Source organism: Ctenopharyngodon idella, chromosome 3 (assembly GCF_019924925.1).
Source record: "Ctenopharyngodon idella isolate HZGC_01 chromosome 3, HZGC01, whole genome shotgun sequence".
NCBI classification, from domain to species: Eukaryota; Metazoa; Chordata; class Actinopteri; order Cypriniformes; family Xenocyprididae; genus Ctenopharyngodon; species Ctenopharyngodon idella.
This window is the reverse complement of record NC_067222.1, coordinates 23,394,482-23,407,753: the sequence shown is the minus strand read 5'-3', so window position 1 is coordinate 23,407,753 and position 13,272 is coordinate 23,394,482. Positions and strand designations below refer to the sequence as shown.

Genomic DNA, 13,272 nt, shown 5'->3' with positions numbered 1-13,272 from the left:
AGGTTTAGATGGAGGAGAAGCTGAAAGCTGATCAAATCCAGAAAAAAAAAAAAAGTAATTTGTGCAGTGGAACCATACAAGTCAATTGCTTTTGAGTTTATTTTGTAGTGAGTAGAGTCAGTCTTCTCAGTTTGGTTTATTGCTGAAATTGGATACAAGAGAAATGGACCACAATTCACCTATTAGTTTAAATTGCCACATAAACCCACTTTATTCTGTAGAATGTTACTGTTGGTAAATGCTAGATTGTATTTTAAAGGGTTAATTCACCAAAAAATGAAAATTCTGTCATTAATTACTCACCCTCATGTCGTTCCACACCCGTAAGACCTTCGTTCATCTTCGGAACAACAATTTTTCCTCTTCCCTGTCAGTCTGTTACACAGTGCCACAGTGCCTCGTTTTCGTGTTTACATCCGAACGCCAGCTCATTATTGGCCGGCTCCTGCGTCAGCATCACATGCATGCCTTGTGCTGCTCACGTGAACAGGCCAATACTGAGCCGCCGTTCGGACCTGGAAGAGTCATAAGGAATTTGCAATGAAAATAGCATAGCAGAATGACAGGGGAGAGACGAATTTGTTGAATAAAGTCATTATTTTTGTTTTGTTTTTGTGCACAAACAGTATTCTTGTCACTTCATAACATTAAGGTTCGACCTCTGTAGTCACGTTGACTATTTTAATGATGTCTTTACTACTTTTCTGGACACTGAATGTGGTAATTTCGTTGCTTTCAATGGAGGATAAAAAAAAAAAAAAAAATCAAAAATATCTTAATTTGTGTTCAGAAGATGAACGAAGGTCTTACGGGTGTGGAACAACATGAGGATGAGTAATGACAGAAATTTCATTTTTGGGTGAACTAGCCCTTTAAGACTTGTTTGTCAGGCTGTGACTGCATTTATCTGTACAGAAAACAGTATATCACAGCAACTGTGATGCACGTTGTGAAAGGTGATGTCTGTTTAATATATCTGGCAGCTGTTCAACTCTTTTATCCAAATTCTGTCCATAGTAAAAAGTTTAACCTTTAATTAATTAATCGATCAGTTAACTTAAAAGTGAATTTAGTAAATCTTTGTAATATTTTATAATAAGGGTTTAAGGGTTATTATTATTATTTTTTTTTTTTTTTTTGCATTTATTTTGCATTTTTATTTTCAATTTAAGTTTAGTTTTATTTAGATTTGGTTGTTTATAAATATTTTTTATTTTTTATTTTGTCGGAATCTTTGGACTAATTTCATTCAGTCAGTTTATTTATTTAGATTGTTCATTCTGTTTGTTTATTTATTATAAATGTTTATATTTATTATATTGTTTGTATATTTATTTATTCATTAATTTATAATTTATCACAGCATAAAGTTGACTGCATATGTCAAGTTCAGCCATTTATTATTTCAATGTTAGTTTTATTTTATTTTTTTATCCCTTTCATACACACAACATTTTATTCTTTACTGTTGTTTGAAAGTAAGATGTAAGAGTGCAGTGAAATCAGTGATCAGTGACAAAAGCTACACGCAGTTCTATTAACCCACAGAACATTTAATAAACTGACTTTATAGTACCTCTGGCTTTCAGATTTAAATCCCCAAAGACTGAAATTGTCAGATGGAGCTGTGGGATCACACTAGCTTTACGCTTTCAACCAGCAGGCTGGCATCAATCCCCACGATTTCTAGCCTTTGTATCCCAAGATCATCCTTCCTTTGCTGGCCGGCGATCTCCAGCGCCTGTGGCTCGGCAGCCCGTTATAGAGTTTTTTTATGGAAGGGATTTGGGGTTTATGCTCGAACAGCACACTGCTTTAGACAACACAGCGGCTGGCTCCAGCCAATCAAGCCAAGTCCCAGCGCAGGCTAGGCCAGTGGACAGAGGAGAAGCGTGTGGAACACACCACTACATGTGCGTGTGCACGGTGTTCTTGTGTGTTAAAGGCTATTGTTAGAACAGGATTACACATTACCACTGCTGCTGCCAGAGAACCGCTGCCAGTCTCCTCAGACGACCTCAGAGAACTGACCACTGTAAGAAAAAATGATGAGGAAGTTGAAGATCTCAATGAAGAAGTTGACAAAGTACACAAGCACCTTGGGTTCAATAGAGTCTGAATGAACCCTAGCATCCAAAACATTTGATCCCTTGACAGTTTACCACCCCTAATGTAAATGAAGTTGCTCCTGTTGTAACATCTGTGGTCTGTATGTTAATGAAGTCCCTCACCTGCTCCCATTCTACAATTGATGACCATTTGCTTACAATGTGATCACCCCAAGTGGTGCAGAACAACAAAACTATTGACTTTCCCCATTTTGGGGAATGAGCTTGTTCTAACACCTATCTTGGAGTGGAATCTGGGTCGAGGCAGTTATTGTCATTTCTTACAGCGCAAACTATAATATCTAATTTCAGACAATGGCAAAACAGGGTCAACACACTGCTTACGGTTGTTGTCCTTACTGTTATGAGAACAGAATCTCCAGGGCCAGAAATTCAGATGAACTGAGTCAGACTGAGATGGTTTTGCATAATATGTGTGTTCTCTTAAAACTCAGCACTGAAATATCTTTTCATTCACAAATGAAATGCTTTATCATAAGTAATTTTAATATTGCATTGGGATGGAAATTGATCTAGTCCTTCCGTCATACCGTGCTCCGGGCCTAACGACTAGCCGAGACAGAAATTACAGAAACCGGTGAGTTTAATAATTGTATAGCAGGACTCTCATTTATCAGAAAATAATGGTGAATTTAAAAAAAAAAAAAAAAAACTTCTTTTTTTTGCAAATGCAATAAAATCAGCACATTAATTCCAAAAATGTAATAATCTTGTCTCCAGAGTTGTTCATTTGAAAAAGTTTTGTGTTTAGATGCTGTCAATATGATGATATTTATTGTATGTTTCAGAGTCTATCCAAATGTACAAAAATGTACAGTATGTGTAGAAAGGATACACTTATTCTAAATGACTTCCTACAAATTTCACTATAAATGTGTAATGCTTACAGAAACTAAATGAATTACAAAAAAGCAAACAAACAAGATACAGTACAGTGTAATAGCAATTTTGCAAGGTTACAATGTTTAATTGACAACAATAATCTCTGAAGTCTATTATATAATTATTATTTCTCCAAGTCCACAAATTCCTTCCATTTTTTCCCCATAAAAAAGCCCCCTTTTGCTTTTTTGAATTTTGAAGAAAAGGTTAGGATTTCCATTTTGTATATTTCAGTGACAATTGCTTTCCAGTCTTCTAAAGTGTGGGTGAAGTAGGTTGAGGCCATTATACAAGTAACAGCCTTTTTAGCTGCAACCAGGAATATTCTCCATAGGTACAGTATGTAAAATTGGTTTCATGCAAATGAAATATAGCCTCTATTGTCCTATGTACATCTTTCCAAAATAGGAGAATAACTGGACATGCTCAGAATATTTTATGAGGATTTGCTACTTTTGAATGACAGTGTCTCCAACACCCTGACCCTATTTCTCTATGGCACATTTGAGCCAGGGAAATAAAAAATCTAATTCTATTTTTTCAAGCTAATAACCTCCACTGGTGGGAGCCTTTAGTTTCCCATTCAGATTTACATGTTTTTAACAAGCCTCTTCTGATATGATCATGTTTCCTTCCTTCTTCCATTTAATTCTGACATTGGAGGTCGATTCTGATTTATGATTTTGAGGACAGTGATAAAGTTTAGAAATTACCTTGCTAACTGTAGTAGCCTTATATGGAGACAAGAAAATCTTCACACAGTCATTTTTTACCCAATTCCCCTTCTTGTTCACTGTTGAGTGGAAGTGGTGATACAAGTTGTGATTTCCTGACCCAAAACACTTCTTAAATTCTTGAAAGGTCAAAAATATTGTTGTCTGTGTCTGAATACTATGATGTAACTCCTTTCTTAATCCTTTTCTTAAAAGTTTAGGGGTAAAGTCTGTATCATGCACACAACCTTACTATTTTAGAGTGCCTTTTTATTCACAATTTTTTAATTACTGTGGCTCATATTTCTAAAGTAGTAGTAATCTATGAGTATTCTTTACTTATTTGAATTATTAGGTTATCATCAGCAACTACTGCTTGAATCAGTACTTCAGAGAAAAGTGAAAGTTCAATTTATTTCCATGTACTGTAGCTGTATAACTTGGATTGCACCAGCAAACTATGGGTCTTAATTGGGCAACTATATAATAGCCTTTAAGAGAGGGAGGGCCATAACACCCATTTCTTTAAGTATCTGGAGTGGTTTAAAATGAATTCTGAATTTTTTTTGCCTTGCTAGATAAACCTTATAATCCATTTGTCCCAATCTTTAAATTGTTCTTCTGAGAACTGGAAGTGTCTGAAATAGATATAAAATTCAAAAATTTGGAATTCAAAAAAGGGATTACACTGCTGTCATATGCATCAGTTCAACCGATCAGTACGCAAGTTCAGTTGCCTTTTATTTTCGTCTGAAACTTTTCAGTTGCTCTATAAATTCCGGTGTTGTGTTAGTTTCAACTGGACTGCCTCACCCCCATTTTCGTTGTCCAAGCTTGGCGTTGAAGGCATTCTAGTGGAGTCTGTTGTGGTCAGATGACATCTACCTGAAGTCCCCTGTCCTTCATATCATTTGTTGCCTCCTCCACAGAATTGATTGTAGAGCACTGTTTCACCTTCACAGAATATCCAGACATTTGCCGGACATGGAGTCTAGAACCTGATCTTCTTTTCCTTCAGTGCTGTTTTTGCCTGCGCATATTCCTTTAGGAGGGTCCTAGCAGGGGGGTAGTCATGATTACATGTATTACGACCATTGTTCCATTTCTGGCCACCTTTTCTCCACACCTGTCCCAAAATCTCTTTTTTCGTAGGTTTTGGTGCCAAAGCTCTATGACCCCTCTGAATATGTGTGTCCATCGATGAGTCAAGTCCCATCCTTAAGTAATTTTTTAATTAACTTGATGGTCAATGAGCCATTTTCGCTGCCCTCTGGAACTCTATATATTCACATGTATATAATCCTGTCCTCTTGATCTGTCAGCTTAGCCTCGAGCTGAGCCAGAAGTTTTAGCAGTGCCTCTCCCAACTGTTGTATTTGTTCCTTGGCCTCCACGATACGACCCTCAGCTTCCTCAATCCTCTTGTTTGTACTGTTCAAATCCTGCTTAATGTCTGCTATTTTTTCATTATTTTTCTTCCTGAATTCTCTCAGCTCTTCGAGTATTTTCCCCAGGCTAATTTCCCCCGCAGCAATAGCATGCCAGAGAGTGGTCGGCTCCATTTCTCCCATTTCTTCTCCACTTTCAATCTTATCTTGGCGACCTGGGATTTTCTTTTGTCACACCCTGGTTTCCATCCCTGCCCCTTGATTCATTGCGATGTTCTATGTCGAAATTTATTGAATATTTGAATAATTAGGGTATTTTAAGACCCAAAGCCATAGGTGTTTGCATGCTACCGGAAGTAGCTATCACTAACTATCTTAGTGGCAGGGTTTGTCCTTAAGATTTTGTACAACGGTTAGTTTCAGTCCACTAATTTTATTGGACAAGAGGTGTTCCAAGAGTTCCTAAAGTGATGATGTAACTGCACTGGAACATTTCACTGTTTATATCACCATTCCAATTCTATTGTTTGCAACATTCTAATCATTTGCAGCCACAGAGCAAACTTATACATTTAGGGTGAGATTTTTTAATGTTTTTGAACGAAGTCTCTTCTGCTCACCAAGGCCGCATTTATTTGATTAAAATAGAGCAAAACAGTAATATTTTGAAATTATTATTTGAATATATTTTAAAATGTAATTTATTCCAGTGATGACGATGTTGAATTTTCAGCATCATTACTCCAGTTTTCAGTGTCACGTGATCCTTCAGAAATCATTTGGTTTGGAAACCTTTCTTATTATCAATGTTGAAACCACAATAATTTTTCAGGATTCTTTGATGAAAGACTTTTGTAACATTATAAATGTTTTTACTGTAACTTTCAAACAATGTTTTCATTGCATTTCAGAGCCTCTGCTAAGTTTCACTGTTTAGTGTAAATTTAATCCATTTTTATAAATAAAATATCTAGCATACTGACCTGGCTTTTGCAAACATGGATTGAGCTATTGAACTCTGTGTGGCAGCGATAAAAGACTTGTGACTAAGTCTGGTTATTATTTCCTAGAAATGCTTTGTCGTAATACACACAACAGAACAGTACTGGACTCTTCCTTTCCAACTGCACCTTCAGTCTGTCGGACTGACTCTGAAAAATGTCAGTATCAAGAGCAGGGATAGATGGCAAGACAGAATCAGAAGGAAAAAGGTGCATATCGTTCAGTGTAGTTTGGACATAGCTAGTTAAAATGTGGCTTCTTTATCCTCTCAGACTGTAAGGAGGATTAGATGTTTGATTCTCTGCCCAAAATAGACCTGCCTCTGAGAAACATGCAGGCAATGCTGGATAGAATTTGATCTTCTCTAAGCTGCTCAACAATGGCTTCTAAAGAGCCAGCTTTATAAAGTTCTGCTAGAATACAGATCAGTTCTTGGGGTGGGAGTTGAAATTGCATTTCCTTTACATCCTATTTGCAAGTCACAATGTGGGAGATGGAAAGCAACGGTTAAGAGCCATTAGGTAAATTTACTAAGATGCCATCTTTCATATATCATTCACTCATAAATAGTTTATATACTGTGCCAGAGCATGGGGAATTCTGTCACATCTCATTCCTGGTTTAACCAAGCATCTAACAGCTTATTCCCAACATATACCCAAGAGAGTGCTGTATTTTAGGATGTTCCAGGGGTTTCACTTTTGCTGTGTTACACCTAAAAATGATGAGATATGGTATCAATAGGTTTAAATATTTTGTGTGTGTGTTTAAGGAAAGAAAGTGAATAGGTCATTTTGTCATATGACCTGTGGATGATATTTCATGCCTAGTAATTAAATTTCATCACACAAAGCTCGCAATTGACTCTGAACTCTGTTATCTAGATTTTTATGAATGATTTGCCGTTAGGTCTTTTTCTGGGAAAGATTATTGTTCTCAGAACTGTCCAAACTTGTGATAAACAAGCACGAGCATCTGAGCTACTTGGCGAGTCTGTGTTTATTTTATTTTATTTTATTTTATTTTATTTTATTTTATTTTATTTTATTTTATTTTATTTTATTTTATTTTATTTTATTTTATTATGTACTTGTCCATTTCTTTTATTGTATTATTATTATTATTTAAACATTTATTGTATTATTTTGTTTTTTTGAAACAATGATAAGCAAACATAAGGTTTAAAAGTGAATCATCATCATAATGGCCACTTGAGTAATATTAATGAAAGTGCTAAATGATATCCAGTATGAATTAAAATGAACATGTTTCTGGTCAATGAAGGGGTACTTGAACCTTACTCATAGGGATTTTGGTGCAGCGTGCATTTAATCTGTTTAGGTGGTCTTATAATTATAAATCTCTGAACCCAGTACTTTTCAGGAGAATGAGGCCTGTGGCTCCTCAAGTAATGGCCATTTAGTTTCATCTAATTTCTATCTTCCCTCAAGCTTATCAGCTTATTTCAGATAGCTGCAGAGCTTTTTCATCCTTGCTTTGTTAAATGTCCTGGGTTTCTGCTAAAGCTTTCTTGCTCTTCTCGTGCAGTTAGTAGTCTTTCCTTGTCCGCCATTCTTTAGGGACCAGCCCAGTAGATGTGTGATAGGGGAGTTCTCGGCTCATGATTTGCAGCAGGGTGTTCCTTCGAGGCCAGTCTGAAGAGTTCCTTAAGAGAGATAGAAAGAGGCAAAGGCCGTAAGGTGTGAGAGAGTGTTCTTCGTTTTGAAATGTGAGGTGGGATTTAGTAGTCACACACACAACAGCATGTAGAGAAGGTATACTGGAACAACAATAGGCTAGTTCATTTCTGGGCTTCAAGCCTTTTCATTAGTTCTGTTCTATCTTGTCTCTTAAGAAAAGCATCAGAGAGGTGTTTAAGAACTTCCCTGTGGAGACTGTGGTGTTTTGATAATGAACAGTAATGTGTGTTTTGCACTGTTCTTACTTTTGAAGGAGATCAAGGATGTTTAAAGTACTCTTGGCTTAGAGAGCGAGATCAAAATACACTGCTGTTCTCCTTGCTAAAAAGATAATTTTATGCCTGCATGAATGTATACTTGTTATGGCTTGTTTATGCTGGCTAGCTCATGCAGTTCACCAGCCAAACCAATATGGTCAGTGTGGTGAAATTGGCTGACCAAGATTTGTTAAAGAAAATATTAAGTAAAGTGCAGACGGGTTTAAGATATTTAGAATTGATATTTTGGATAATTTTGATTATATAGTTCGTATTGGTTTCTATTGCTTTATACCTTACAGCTGTGGCCAAAGTATTGGCAATGACATCAATTTTGTGCTTTACAAAGTTTGCTGCTTCATTTTGTAGAATATTTTTTGCATGTTTCTATGGTATACTGGGAAACAATGATAAGGATTTTGTATGTTTTAAAGGCTTTTATTGGCAAAGACATTCAGTATAGGCAAAGAGTCAATATTTACAGTGTAGACCCTTCTTTATAACCTCTGCAATTTACTCTGGCATGCTGGATATCAGCTTCTGGGCTAAATCCTGACTGATGGTGATCCACTGTTGCCTTATTGGTGCTTGGAGTTGATCACAATTTGTCAACTATAGCTTGTCCACTTGCCTTTTGTGGATTGACCACAGGTTCTCTATTGGATTAAGATCCACAAATTGGCCACAGATCTAAAAATTTAAATGCAATGATCTTGAGCCACTTCATTATCACTCTTGCTTTATGACATGGTCGTCTATCATGATGGAAAAAGCACTGATCATCACCAAATTGCTCCTGGATCACTGAGAGAAATTGCTCTTGCAGGACATTTTGATACCATTCTTTATTCATGGAATTGTTGTTGCAACCTGGTCTCATAGGAAAGACGTACCTGTTGGAACGTTTTCGTGAGTCGCCAAAATATGTACCAATGCGTACATATCACTGCAGTTTCCAACAGAAATGAATGCTACAGGCAGTAAAACGGCAAGCGCTTTTAATCGTTTTCATGCACAGTTACGATTACGGGGTCAGATTATGGATTAATAAAGACTCATTTTTACGTCTCCTTGCACAATATTATGACTTCAAAACGTTTTTTTTTTTTACCAGAGTGCATGATTTGTAAACAAATATATTTTGGACTTTGCATCGCTTAGCTCCATATATTTCGCTTTTCAGACATAACAAGCTTGCTCAGTAGCTCAGCTGATACGGAGTTGTTCTTAAGACAAGGAAGCCCTGGGTATGAATCCTGTGAAAAGCGAGTCACGGTAAAAGAGCTCAAAGATGAGAGATCAAAACAAGCTAAAACGGCACGATTACAGATGCTTTTTATGTCACATTTGTGTTTGTTTAACACTATTGGGTAGGTTTAGGTGTAGTGTTGGTGGTACATTATTTTAAAACGCAATGGAGTGCAAATGTCAAATCAGAACTGCGGTGACTTGTATAAAAATCAACGTCATAAAAACATACCATATTCATGTTTATCTGTTCCGGCAAAAAAAAATGAACACACTTTTAGCGCCACTCAGTGGACATTTCACATTGATGTGATGTGTACGTATTGGTATGTATTTTGCGACTCGCGAAAATGTTCCCACGGGTACGTTTTTCTAATGAGACTGGGTTGCGTTTTTGGGCAGGATATTTTGAGAACCTATTGCCTTGAATGAAAAGGAACCCCACAGATGGATAGTCTCAGGATGTTTCACTTTTGGCATGTCACAGGACTCATGATAGCGTTCACCTTTTCTTCTACAGACAATCGATTTTATGATCAGTCGGAATCGCTTCTTCAGAGGAAATAATTTAGCACCGGTCTTCTGTTGTCCAATCCTTGTGCTTCCTGCAGAATTTCAGTCTGTCTTTGACGTTTTTCTGAGAGAAGTGGCTTCTTTGGTGCCCTTCTTGACACCAGGCCATTGTCCAAAAGTGTTGGCCTCACTGTGTGTGCAGATGCACTCGCACCCACCTGCTGCCAATATTAAGCAAGCTCTGCGCTAGTGGTGATACGATTCAGCAGCTTATCTTAGGAGATGGTCCTAGCGCTTGCTGGAGACTCCTTCTTTACTGCAGTTGAACCTCTCTCCTTGAAGTTCTCTGATCCGGTAAATGGTTCCTTCAGGTGCAATCATTTGCTGCAATTTAATCACATGCAGAGCCTATTGATGCAAAGCAATGATGGCTGCATATCTTTCTTTGGAGGGAACCTTTGCTATCACAAGAACATAATGATTGGAAGCACATCTTCCCTCCTTTTATAGCGATCAGTCTGCTCTTATAATCCAGTCAGAATGATATAGCGATTTGACCTGACTAGTACTTGTTCACACTTTCCCATTTGCTAATGAAATTATGTTAGCTGTTCATTTAGTGCCAAGGCCCAAAACAGTGAAATTTGTTTTTTTGTAATACAGTTCTTTTTTTTTTTTTTTTTTTTTTTTTGGCCAATGACAATTTTTGCAATTATTTAAAATTCATCTGATCACTCTGTACATTAATCTAAAAACAATGTGATTCAATACCACAACAACTGAAGCAGAAAACTTTATAAAACACAAAATTTGTTATATTTTATGCATTTTAATATGACGCTATAACATTTTAAACTTTTATTTATTCGATTTATTTTTATCCCTGTCATACACACTATTTATTTATTTGTCCATTTCATTTATTCATATGTTACAAACATTTATTACAAATGACTAAAAACATTTTTTTTTAATAAATAAAGAAAACATTGATAAACAGCAGCATTTAACTAGATATATTTTGTAAAAAAAAAAAAATAAATAATAATTTTTTTTCTTTATTTAGGCTGGCATCTTTGCAGGAAGTCAGTGAGGCATTTGTTTGAATCAGTTCATTTAACTGATTCACTTAAATGACTGAATTGCTAAAATGAATCATTCTAAATGCTTCATAGAAGTGAAGGATTGTTAGTGGACAAGATACACTATTATGAACAGCTGAAGTATCTTCAAGCTACTTAAAGATGTAGTTAAATTAGTAGTGTCACTACTTTTAGTTAGTTACTGCCCTGCTGGTCATGTCAGCATGAAGCTCTCTATCTGTTTGTCAAACTATTGTGTGTGTACAGTATGGGTTAAAGCCCTCATGGGTGATCCTGTCCAGCACATGGGTTATACAATAGCCCTACAGTGGTGGTGGCAGAGGGTGATGAAGTGAAACTGTTCCAAGTGACAGGAAAGTCTGAAGGCACAACCGTCCCTCGACACAAAACCAGCCTTCAGCACCCTTGCGGAACAAGCAGTCTGTGAAAGAGACAGTAAATGGATTGGGAGAGCCAGAAAAAAAAATAACATGAGCGTTTGGGATGTTTCTGGAAAGACCTGAGGAAAAGGCAGTTCAAGGCTTCAAGAAGATTACTGCCGAGTGAGCCAGCAGCCGACCAGTGAGATGAGTGTTAGTCTGCCAGCTATTTCTTCTGTTTTCCCTCCTCAATCCCTCCGTTTGTCTTTCGCTAGCTTGAGTATGTGCTGCAGACGGTCTTTAGAGCTGTCAACACTGAACTCTGTAAACCTGTCCTTGTGTGACTGAGGTCAGGGACCAGTAGACAGCAGAAGGCAGGCTGTTCACCTCATGCCATTGGGAACTTGCAGTCATTTTTGTACAGCTTGTAAAAATTTTAACGCTAAGCTGAAAGACCTCACTCTGCAAGACAATGCTGCTTTCCGTTGACATAATGCGTTTGTGCTGATGGTATAAATTTTCATGGTTTCATTATGGGGTGTGGAAGGATCATCTAGCTGGGCCTGAAAGCTTTTTGAGGTCATGTGGCCTTTGCAAACTTTATGACTCAAGCCCTCTGAGAATGGAAACGCAGTGTGTTGGATTCAGTCATAGGCTGCTGTCCCTTTCTATTTTAAGAAGGTGATATCACTTCATTCATCCCTATTCTATGTGTGTTTGTTTTAGTTTTTTATGCTGTAAGGGTATTTGCTTTACCGGACACCTCTATATCCAGGGCTATGAATTAGAGACAGCCTGCTTATGCCGTCACATAACAGCAAATCAAACATGAGCAGAAACTCTCCATCCCTCTTGCCGTTCAAAGAGCCATTAGTCTTAAAGCTGCGGTTAAGTAAAATATATCTAATGGATTCTGCTTGAAAAAAAAAATATATATATAAATCGCATTTAGTTCAGTTTCAGGGAATCATTTAGCCGGCGTGATGTTGGAGCACAAGGGTCACATCTGTGATTTTCCCTCTCATTTCCTGAACGTAATGTGGAAATGAAAGCCCTGTTCTCCTGCGCATTAAATCTTGGAGCTTAAATCTTTTAAATCAGTGTTGTAAAGAATTTTGTATGAGATAAATGAAATAACAGGAAAATGAAGCATGAAGCAAATGAGTGCTACGTTGTTTATAAGAATGAGAACTATGCCTTTAAACAAAATACACATAAAATAAGTAACTGAGTGTACAAATATATTAAACATCAGACTCAACATTGTAGTAGATATTTGCTACAGTTAGTCTGACTTTAAAAAAAAAAAAAACTGGTCTGAAATCAGTTGGAATGAAGGATTCACATGACAGTTTTATAATATGAATTACTGTTCAAGTCTGACTGAAATTTGATCTTTTATAGTGCATGTAAACATACAGTTAGGGAAGGGCAATAAATCAATATCAATATAATAATAATAATTTATTTTTGAGGAACAACATACAACCAAGATATTTTTATCCATGTTTTGTACAGTACTATTGCGCAGCAACTTATTTGACAAAAACAGAAATGCAAATTGTTATATTTTCATTTGATTTCTTTTTTTTCTTTTTTTTTAAATATTAAATTGTTAAGGTTTAATGAATTAATTATGCAATTTTATTGATACATTTGTATTAAATCTTAAAAATTCTGTAAAGTTTACTTGTAAACAAGTACTTGAGGTCTGACAAACATGTGAAATGTATTTCCTTCCCCTTTAATGATACTGTATGAAATGACTTTCGTGATAAATATCAATATCAATATCATATGATATGAAAAAAATATTGTGATAATATTTTGTCCATATCGCCCAGCTCTACATACAATGTGTAAAAATAAAAAGGATTTACGGGTAACCAATTTTGCGGTAAGAAAGTAAAGTTTCACGTCCTTAATATCAGTCTGTTCCTCACACATACAGTATCTACCAGATGACTTCAGAAGCACA

At 36.4% G+C, this 13,272-nt stretch overlaps 1 protein-coding gene across 1 annotated transcript in view; it reads left to right on the top strand.

Moving 5' to 3' along the window:
• The window catches only part of crhr1 (corticotropin releasing hormone receptor 1), a 131,294-nt gene that overhangs the window by 24,496 nt on the left and 93,526 nt on the right, over positions 1–13,272 (top strand). The window lies entirely within an intron of this gene.